The sequence below is a fragment of the Oryx dammah genome, unplaced genomic scaffold, assembly GCF_014754425.2.
Source record: "Oryx dammah isolate SB20612 unplaced genomic scaffold, SCBI_Odam_1.1 HiC_scaffold_16, whole genome shotgun sequence".
NCBI classification, from domain to species: domain Eukaryota; kingdom Metazoa; phylum Chordata; class Mammalia; order Artiodactyla; family Bovidae; genus Oryx; species Oryx dammah.
Genome location: NW_024070200.1, coordinates 21,735,863 through 21,746,476, shown reverse-complemented (window position 1 = coordinate 21,746,476; position 10,614 = coordinate 21,735,863).

Here is a 10,614-nt window from a genome sequence, read left to right as displayed (position 1 = left end):
GAAGCATCCATTGTGTCTGAGTTCCTTTACTCAGCATAATGATTTGCCATGGCCTTGTCGTGATTGAGCTTCCCAGATGGCGCTGGTGGTAAAGAACCCACCTGCCAATGCAGGAAGCCTCAAGAGTGGAGGATTTGATCCCTGGGTGGGAAAGATCCCCTGGAGGCTGGAACGGCAACCCACTCCAGTATTCTTGCCTGGAGAATTCCATGGACAGAGGAGTCTGGCAGGCTACAGCCCACGGGGTTGCACAGAGTCGGACATAACTAAGGGACTTAGCATGCAGGTCTTGTCTTCATTACTGTAGTAAATAGTAAGTTTTGAAACTGAGTAGTGTAAGTCTACCTTTTTCTTTTAAAAAATCAATTTAGCTATTTTAAAACATTTGAGTTTGTGAATACAATTTAGAATAAGCTTGTGATTTCTAGAAAAAAAAAGTCTGCTGTAATTTTGATTGTGAAGACATGAAATCTATAGATCTATTTGGGGAGAATTACCATTTTAACAATATTGTCTTGCAGTTATGAACATAGTCCCTACATTTATGTTAATTAATTTCTCTTAGCAGTGTTTTGTAATTTTCAGTGTAGAGATTTTGGACATATTTTGTTAGATTAACTCCTAAGTACTTTATGTCTTTTTTCCCAATTGATTGATGTTAGGATATAAAAGTGCTATTGAGTTTGTATATTAACCTGGTATTGTACAACCCAGACAATTCATTCATTAGTACTAGTAATTATTTTGTGGATTCCTTGAGATTTTTAACATTGAAATCACATCATCTGCAAATAGGGACAGTTTTACTTTTTCCTTTTCAGTTTTTTTAAAAAAAAATCTATTGACTGATTTTGGCTGTGTTGTCTTACTTGTGGCATGCAGAATCTTTCCTGCCTCATTTGCGATCTTTTGCATGGATTCTGTAGTTGTGGCACGCATGCTCCAGAGGTGTGGGCTCAGTAGAAGCACACCAGCTTAGTCACTCTGCTGGCACTGAGGGATGTTAGTTCCCCACCCAGGGATCAAACCTGCATCCCCTGCATTGCCAGGCAGATTCTTAGCCACTGGACCACCTGGGAGGTCCCTCCTTTTCAGTTTTTATTCCTTTTCCCTGCCATGTTGCAATGGCAAGTACTTCCAATACAACGTTGAATAGATATAGTAAGAGTTGAGGCATTTTTGCCTAGCGTTAAGTTTTAGAAACTTTTAAAAACTGCAACTTTTAAAAAAATTTCTCTGAATCAGATTGAGAATGTTCACTATGCTTCATAGCTTTCCTAGAGTTATTCATTTATTTTTATCACAAAAAGTGTTGAATTTTATCATGTGATTTTCTATTGTCTATTTAAATGATCTTTTTTTTTTCTCCTTTGTTAATGTTGTGAATTATATTGATTTTTAATGTTAAATCAGTTTTTCAACTCTGGGGTAAACTATGTGATTAGGATATAGTATTCTTTTCAAAAATATATTTTTTAATTTATCTGCTTTTTTAATTAAAATTTTTGCATCTGTGTTTATGAGGGATATTAGTATGTAATTTTCCTTTTTAAAAAGAATGTCTTTGTCAGGTTTGATAGTAGGATTATGTAAATCTCAAAAAATGAGTTCCTTCCTCTCTTTTCTGAAAATATTTGTGTAAGACTGATGTTATTTCTTTCATGAGTGGGGTTTGAGAGAACCATCTGGGCCTGGAAATTTCTTTGTGGTAAGATTTTGATAAAAAATATATTAATTCAGATTTTCTTAACTATTCAGATTTTCTGTTGCTTTATTTTGGTAAGTTGTAGTTTTCAGAGATTAGCCCACTTCATCTTAATTATTGGATTTATTGGCATAAATTTATCATATTCTCTTATCATCCTTTACTATCTTTAAGATCTGTTGTGAACATCCTTTTTTCATTCCTTTTATAGGTGATTTTGTTTTCTTGTATTTTTGGACAGTCTAGCTAGGGGATTATAAAAATTTTATTGATTTTTTTTTTTTAAGAACCAGCTCTTGGTTTTCTTAATTTCCTCAATTATTTTTCTGGCTTCTGTTATTTGATTGATATATGTCTTTGTACTTATATTCTTCTGTTTACTTTGTGTATACTTTACTTCTCTTTTTCTAGATTCTTAAAGTCGAAACTTAGGTTATTGATTTTAGACCTATTTTTCTTTTTGATTTAAGCATTTAAGTACTTTTCCTTCTAATCAGTGCTTTAGCTGTGTCCCACACATTTTCACTATTTTCACTATTACTTAGTCTAAAATGTTTCCTAAGATTCAATAATTTTTTTGTATTGTTTTATTATTTATTAACTTTTTATTACACCTTTTTGTATTACTTTAAAAAAATGTGTCTTGCAGAAATTCTCTGGTGGTCCAGTGGTTAGGACTCCACCTTTTCACTGGGGTGGCCTGGGTTCAGTCCCTGGTCAGGGAACTAAGATCCTGCAAGTCATACAGTGTGGCAAAAAAAAAAGTGTTTCTCTAGGAGTTACAATACTTTGGCCACCTGATGCTAGGAAGGATTGAGGGCAAGAGGAGAAGGGGGCAACAGAGGATGAGATGGTTGGATGGCATCACTGACTCAATGGACATGAGTTTGAGCAAACTCCAGGAGATAGTGAAGAATAGGGCAGCCTAGCGTGCAGCAGTTCATGGGGTCGCAAAGAGTCAGACATGCTTAGTGACTCAACAACAACAAGGAATTACAATATATACCCTTAATATTTCATGGTCTAGAGTTAATATTGAACTAGTTCACATAAAGTGCAGAAATATTAACAGCCATAGTTCCCTGATTAGCTGCTCAGTGGTGTCTGATTCTTGGCGACCTCATGGACTGAAGCCCACCAGGCTCCTCTGTCCATGGAATTCTCCAGGCAAGAATGCTGGGTAGGTAGCCATTCCCTTCTCCAAGGGATCTTCCCAACACAGGGATTGAACCTGGGTCTCTTGCATTGCAGGCAGATTCTTTATGGTCTGAACCATGAGGGAAGCCCCACAGTTCCCTTACCCACCCCCATTCCAGTCTCTTTAGCGTTGTCATACGCATTACACCTGTGTATACAGATACTCCACAAGACAGTGTTGTAATATGTATACAAAGATGGCTTGTTAAATATACACAGATATTTGCCATTTCTGATCTTCATTCATTCCTGAAGAATTTGATTTTCCACTGACACAATTTTCCTTCAGTCTAAAGCTTTCTTTAGCATTTGTTACAGTTTTAGTCTGCTGGTGAGTTATTCTCTTAGTTTTCCTGTATCTTAGTTGAGTCTTCATATTGTTTTCATTTTTTTAAAGAATATACTTGCTAGATATCTAATTTTGGGTTGGCGCTTTTTTTTTATCTTTTAGCATGTTACGAATCTTGTTTCACTTTCCTGCGGTCTCAGGGGTGTTTGGTGGGAAGTTCATGGTCATTTGAATTACTTCCCTTTAATTAGTGTGTTGTTTTCCTGTTTCCTTCAGATTTTATGTTTGTGTTTGGTTTCCAGCAGCTTACGTGTAATTTTCTTTATCTAGCTTGGCATAATGAAAGCCTCTTTGTTATAAACTTTTTGAATCTATAAATTTATGTATTTCTCCAAATTTGGGATGTTTGCAGAGATCATTTCTTCAAATATTTTTCCACCCCATTCTCCTCCCTCCTTTTGGGCTAACAATAATCCATGTGTTAGAGCTTTTGATATTTTCTCACAAGGCTCTGAGGACTTCTTTTTCTCAAAACTTTTTTCTCTCTCCTTTAAATATTGGATAATTTCTGTTAGTTTATCTTCTAGTTTACTGACTCTTTCTGTAACATCCCCACTCCACTAGTCAAATTTTTATTGACAAATATTTTTTCAGGTATAAAATTTCTATTTATTTCTCTTCTAAGATTTTGTCTTTTTATTCCTCTTTGACATGTTTTCTTTTACTTCATTGAGTATAGTTATAATAGTTGCTATAAAGTCCTTGTTTAATAATTTCAACCTCTGGGTCATCTCTGGACTGGCATTAGTTAATTATCTTTGCCTTTTACATTGGGTCAAATTTTCCTGGATCTTTTTATGTGAAGTATTTTCTTGTTATATCCTGGACACTGTGAATGTTTGTGTAAACTCTGGGTTCTGTTGTAGCTCTCTGAAGAAGGTTTATTTTTTTCATTTTTTCAGTTCATTTTTCATTTTCATTTACTTTTTTGACTTCATTTAATTTTCATTTAGAAAACATTTTAGATTAAATAATAGTGAAAATACAATATATCAAAATGTGTGGAATACAGCTAAAGCACTGATTAGAGGGAAAAGTACAGCTTAAATGCTTAAACCAAAAAAAGGAAATTCACCAGGTTAGGCTCACTGTAAGCTCTATCTCATTCTCTGTGATTGGAGGTTAAGTTCAGCTAAATCTCAGTTCAGCTCTTTAAGCCTTTGCTTCTATTTCCTATATGATTTTTAATCATCACAATATATTTTAGTAACTGTTATTGAGCTTTGAGTTTGTCCCACATGTGCATGGTTCAGAGGTCAGTCTAGACTTGTATGGGGTTTAGACACAGAATTGGGGGATTAACTTCTCTGACTCTCTTTCCTCTGGAATTTCTCTCTCACTCCACAGTGGTGGTTGTTGTCTGGACTCTTCTCTCTAATTCTTCTGGCCAGAAGTCTAGCAAGAAAAGATAAAACATGGAGAGGAAAAACAGGCAGAAAGAGCTTTTAGCTGTTCTATTACCTATTATGTATTTATGTATATATGTATTTTATATGTATGTATGAGTATTCACAGGGGGGTATGGACATACTCTAGGTACTGGTTATAAAGAGTTAACTAAGTTAAGCTTTTATAGTTACTGAAATTTCTGTGAGCTTGAGAATACTGGAGTGGGTAGCCTTTCCCTTCTCCAGGGGATCTTCCCCACTCAGGAATCAAACCTGGGTCTCCTGCATTGCAGGCAGATTCTTTACCAGCTAAGCTACCAGAGAAGCCTCTGAATAGTTTAGAAAAAACATCTTTTTGGAGCTTGAAGATAGCATTTCTTTATTTTTTCTATCATTTTTAACCAGCATGATATATGTCAGTTATTATTATTGATATTACTAGGATTAGAGGCAGGAAAGCATGTATTGTAGAAAGTGTGGGATAATAGAAAAAATTGCTATTATCCCATTTCTTAGCAAAATCATTAAAATATTTGTATATTTCCTTTTGGACTTTTTAATAAATTATTATTTATTAATAATGATAAGATCAGAGGGCAGACAGATCTCATTTCTACCAGTGATATTTCAAAAGCCAATGTGATTTTCAGAATACTTTTATGTTCCTCGCAATAGTGAAGATTTTACTAGATGAGATAGGCTGTCTTTGGACATTTCTTTTGGAACTTTGGTGCTGTGTATTGTGAGTTGATGTTGGTGTGAAATTTAGGAACTGAATTGAGATATTTGGCTATGAACTCAACTTAAATCTTATCCTTAATGGGTCACTGTTCCCACTGAGGTGCTGATATATAGGTGACTATTTGTAGGAGGTGGTCAAGGACAAGTAATTCCAATAACCAGCTGGAGCTTTGGCTCAGTTCCCGAGGTAAGACTCTGCTGGACTAAGACTCCTTGCCCTGTGTGAAGTGTTCGTGTAGCTTGGAACCAAGTCATCTGGTAGTCTGCTTTATTTATTTCTGCTTTAGAGTCTAGAGCAGAGTTCTGTACTTCTGTTCTAACAGGAGGAACAACCAAACCAGCAAGAACCAGAGAGCAACCTGTCTCAGAGTCTAGAGAATTCATGCAGGCAGCCCTCCCTGGGCCTTTAGCTCTTTTGGTCTGGGAGCTTACTTTTTTGTCTGACCGACTTTGTGGGAAAGGAGAGGAGACTGGCCCTTGGACTCTCTGACTACTTCACTGCTCAGGCATTGAACATCCTGGTAGAGGAGTAAGGAAAAGGCAGTTTTCAACACTTGGGAAGGAAGAGGCGGGTGAAATTACTGCTCATTCTGTCCCATTCAAAGTGTAGGGTAAACAGTCAACCTGGATTGTGAGCAGCAGGTGTGACACTGTATGTTAATTTTAATACTTCCTTCTTTTGGGACAGCGACATTATTTTTCCTTGAGTATCTCCAAATCAGAACTAGGCTCTCTCTCTCTCTCTCTTTTTTTTTTTTTATAAATTGCTAGCAAAAAAAAAAGAGAACCTGTTGTTTTCCCATGAGACTGGATGTTTAAAAATCATTTTACATATTTTGTAGTGTTAAGGGGTGGATGGGGACTATGAAAGCACTGGCTTTGACGGCCTGGCCCATTTGCATTGGGATACCACCTTCCTTGAAAACACAATAGAAGTTCCATTTCCCACGGTTTCATTTTTTACATATAAAGAACAACTTTCCTATGTGGAACTCTAGGGAAGGTACTGAGAAATGTTAAACAATGACCACTTGTTAAACTTCAATAGCAAACCTAGGGCTTGAGAGAAGTTGGAAAGGAATACAAAGCAGGAACTAAGAAAGAAAAGGGAAGTGCAGTTGAGAGAGTCAAATCAGGTCTCCATCAGGTACTAATCTTTCTGGTCTGTGCTCTGTTCCAGCTGTTGCCTTTCAGTCTTTTGTAGGAAGAAATGCACATGGTGTCAGGATGAGCATATCACCACCTGTGCAAACAGGAAACAGCCACAATACTATGAGGGAGGTTATACAGAACTTTTTAAATAAGGAAACTTCCTTAAGGGCTTTAGAAGTCATTTCTAATGTTCATATTCTATGGCTTGGAAAAGAGGCAACAGATTATTATTTTCATTTTTTTAATAAGAAATCTTGTTACTGATAGGATTAAATTGTCCGAGGTGTAGTCAGTGGTGGAACTGGGTGGAGAAAGCAAGCCTGCTGATTCTGAAATGAGAGCTCTGTCATACAGCAGGGTCTTGGATTTGAGAACCAGCAGTGACAATTTTAGTGATTAAAAGCAATATGGCTATCTCTAGAGGCTAAACAGGATGTTTTCTTCATATAACCCATTCAGTTCAGTTCAGTTCAGTTGCTCAGTTGTGTCAGACTCTTTGCGACCCCATGGACTGCAGCATGCCAGGGAACCCTGTCCATCACCAACTCCCGGAGCTTGCTCAAACTCATGTCCATCATGTTGGTGATGCCATCCAACCCATCCAACCCATCCAACCATCTCATCCTCTGTCGTCCCCTTCTCCCGCTTCAGTCTTTCCTAGCATCAGGGTCTTTTCAAATAAGTCAGTTCTTCGCATCAGGTGGCCAAAGTATTGGAGCTTTAGCTTCAGCATCAGTCCTTCCAATGAATATTCAGAATTGATTTCCTTTAGGATTGACTGGCTGGATTTCCTTGCAGTCCAAGGGACTCTTAAGTGTTCTCCAACACCACAGTTCAAAAGCATCAATTCTTCAGTGCTCAGCTTTCTTTATAGTCCAACTCTCACATCCATACATGACTATTGGAAAAACCATAGCTTTGACTAGACGGACCTTTGTTGGTAAAGTAACATCTCTGCTTCCTAATATGCTGTCTAGGTTGGTCATAGCTTTTCTTCCAAGGAGTCAAGTGTCTTAATTTCATGGCTACAGTCACCATCTGCAGTGATTTTTGAGACCCCCAAAATAAAGCCTCTAACCATTTCCATTGTTTCCCCATCTATTTCCCATGAAGTGATGGGACCAGATGCCATGATCTTAGTTTTCTGAATATTGAGTTTTAAGCCAACTTTTTCACTCTCCTCTTTCACTTTCATCAAGAGACTCTTTAGTTCTTCTTTGCTTCCTGCCATAAGGGTGGTGTCATCTGCGTATCTGAGGTTATTGATATTTATTCTCCTGCCAATCTTGATTCCAGCTTGTGCTTCATCCAGCCTGGCATTTCACATGTGTACTCTGCATACCAGTTAAATAAGCAGGGTGACAATATACAGCCTTGGCATACTCTCATATAGCCCAGATTGTATGATAAATGAAGAAATCTAATTGTAAAAATAACCCTTTTATGAGCTGATATAAAAGAAACAACCAAGAAATGTGGATACTTGGTAAGCAAAGAAATGCAAAGTAACATAAGAAAACATTTCTTTCCATATTTGTCTTAAGTCCATTGTGAAAAATGAAAAAGTGAAAGTGTTAGTCATGTCAGACTTTTTGGGACCCAGCCAGGCTCCTTGTCTGTGGAATTCTCCAGGCAAGACTACTGGGATGGGTAACCATTTCCTTCTCCAGGGTGTTTTCCTAGTCTAAGGATTGAACCCAGGTCTTCTATATTGCAGGCAGGTTCCTCACAGTCTAAGCCAACAGGGAAGCCCATTATATTTTGGCATAAAATGAGATAAACCCCCTCACCCCCCCACCATAGTCAACCAATTGTCTCAGCACAATCTATTGAATGATTCTTCTTTTATCATCTCCTTAATGCTGCCATTATAATATTACCCATATTATTCTTAATTATTTTGCTCACTCAGTGTACATATTGATTCTATCAGCAGTGTTTCCATTTTAATTCTTACATCCCATGAGTTTTTAATTATCTTGTTGGACAACACTCCCTCATTTCGCTTTCCAAAATTGTGGCCAATCTATCCTGTTTATTACTTCAAATAAATCCAGAATTAGTTTTCAAATTTCAAAATATCATGTTTCAGTTTTGTTTATGATGGGATTAAACCAGTACAGTATTTTGGGAAGATCTGATAAAATGAAAATATTTGGTCTTCTTACCAAGGAATACCAAAATCACTGCAGATGGTGATTGCAGCCGTGAAATTAAAAGACGCTTACTCCTTGGAAGGAAAGTTATGACCAACCTAGATAGCATATTCAAAAGCAGAGACATTACTTTGCCAACAAAGTTCCGTCTAGTCAAGACTATGGTTTTTCCAGTGGTCATGTATGGATGTGAGAGTTGGACTGTGAAGAAAGCTGAGTGCTGAAGAATTGATGCTTTTGAACTGTGGTATTGGAGAAGACTCTTGAGAGTCCCTTGGACTGCAAGGAGATCCAACCAGTCATTCTAAAGGAGATCGGTCCTGGGTGTTCTTTGGAAGGAATGATGCTAAAGCTGAAACTCCAGTACTTTGGCCATCTCATGTGAAGAGTTGACTCATTGGAAAAGACTCTGATGCTGGGAGGGATTGGGGGCAGGAGGAGAAGGGGATGACAGAGGATGAGACACAGCTGGATGGCATCACTGACTCGATGGACATGAGTTTGAGTGAACTCCTAGAGCTGGTGATGGACAGGGCGGCCTGGCGTGCTGCAATTCATGGGGCCGCAAAGAGTTGGACACAACTGAGCGACTGAACTGAACTGAACCAAGGAATATTAACTGCCTACTTAGTGGAGTCTTTCCTTTATGTCCTTCAGTTAAAATTAAAATATTTCATTCATGCAGTTTCAGCACATTCCTTATGTTTATTCCTAGACATTTACTCCTTCAAATAAATTGTACATGGAATCTTGCCATCTTGCTTTTGGTATAAAGGAAGATTTTTTTTTTTTTGTACAAATTTTAAAAATTTAAATACTTTTCAGACCTCAATTATAATTCTAAATAGTTCTTTAGTGCTTAGATTTTCTATGTACATAATCACATTTGCAAGTAAGGATGGTATTCCTGAGGTATTTTTGCTTTATTATTTTATTTTCAAAGAACCTTGGCCTTGGGTTTTCTAAGAAATCAATTAGTTTCTTTATTATTTTCTGCTTTTATTTCATTGTTTTACTCTTATTTCTTGACACTCTCCTCTCCTTGGCTTCTGTAGAAACTTCTCATTTTCCCAGCTCTGTGATTGTTCCCTCTCTTCCCACCTCCCAACTGTGAGAGTACCAAAGAATGTCATCAGCCCATCTGTATTTGTATTTCTTGTTATCCTGGCTTTCGGTAATGATCTCAGAGCTCTCAAGATCTGAAAATTCACCTGTAATCATAGATGGCTGGCTCTGCTGAATAGCATGCTTTTTTTTTTATTGTGATAATATACCTGACATAAAATTTACCATCTTAAACCATTTCTAAGTGTAAAGTTCAGTGAATAGCAACAGCTTTATTACACACTTGGTTATGACCCAGGCTTTATCAAAGCGATTCAAAGTTGCTATTTTATTTATTCCCAGTCATTGGCCAGATCCTACCAGTTTTACCTTATTGAGTCTTTTCACTCTGCTCTGTTACCCAAACTAGGCCTTAGGCCTTACCTACTCTTACTTGACCTCTCTCCCTTTCGTCTTTCTCCCACCCTCAGCCCTAGATCCTATCAAGCCAGTGTTCTGTTAAATGTTTTTGAATAGCTTCCAGTAGATCACAGAAAAAGTACAAACACCTGGCATTCAAGGCCTCCTGATCTCACTGCAGCCTAGCTTGTGGCTGATCACCTCTTTCCCTTCCTACACCTGCTCTGTTTCCTGTCAGATTTAGAGGCAAGTGGGCCGGGTAAGAAGTGGAGATGCCCCGGACCAGCTGGAGAAGGGAAAGGGAAATTGTTGTCCTGCCACAAGAGTAAGGGTTGGCCCTTGCATTGCCAGAGCCTTCATTTTATTTCCCCCCAGAGAAACTGCAAATCTGCCTTTTTATATGAAAATCTCTCAATTTAAAATTGTTGGCTAGGAATTAATATTTCTGAAAAGCTCAGAGAA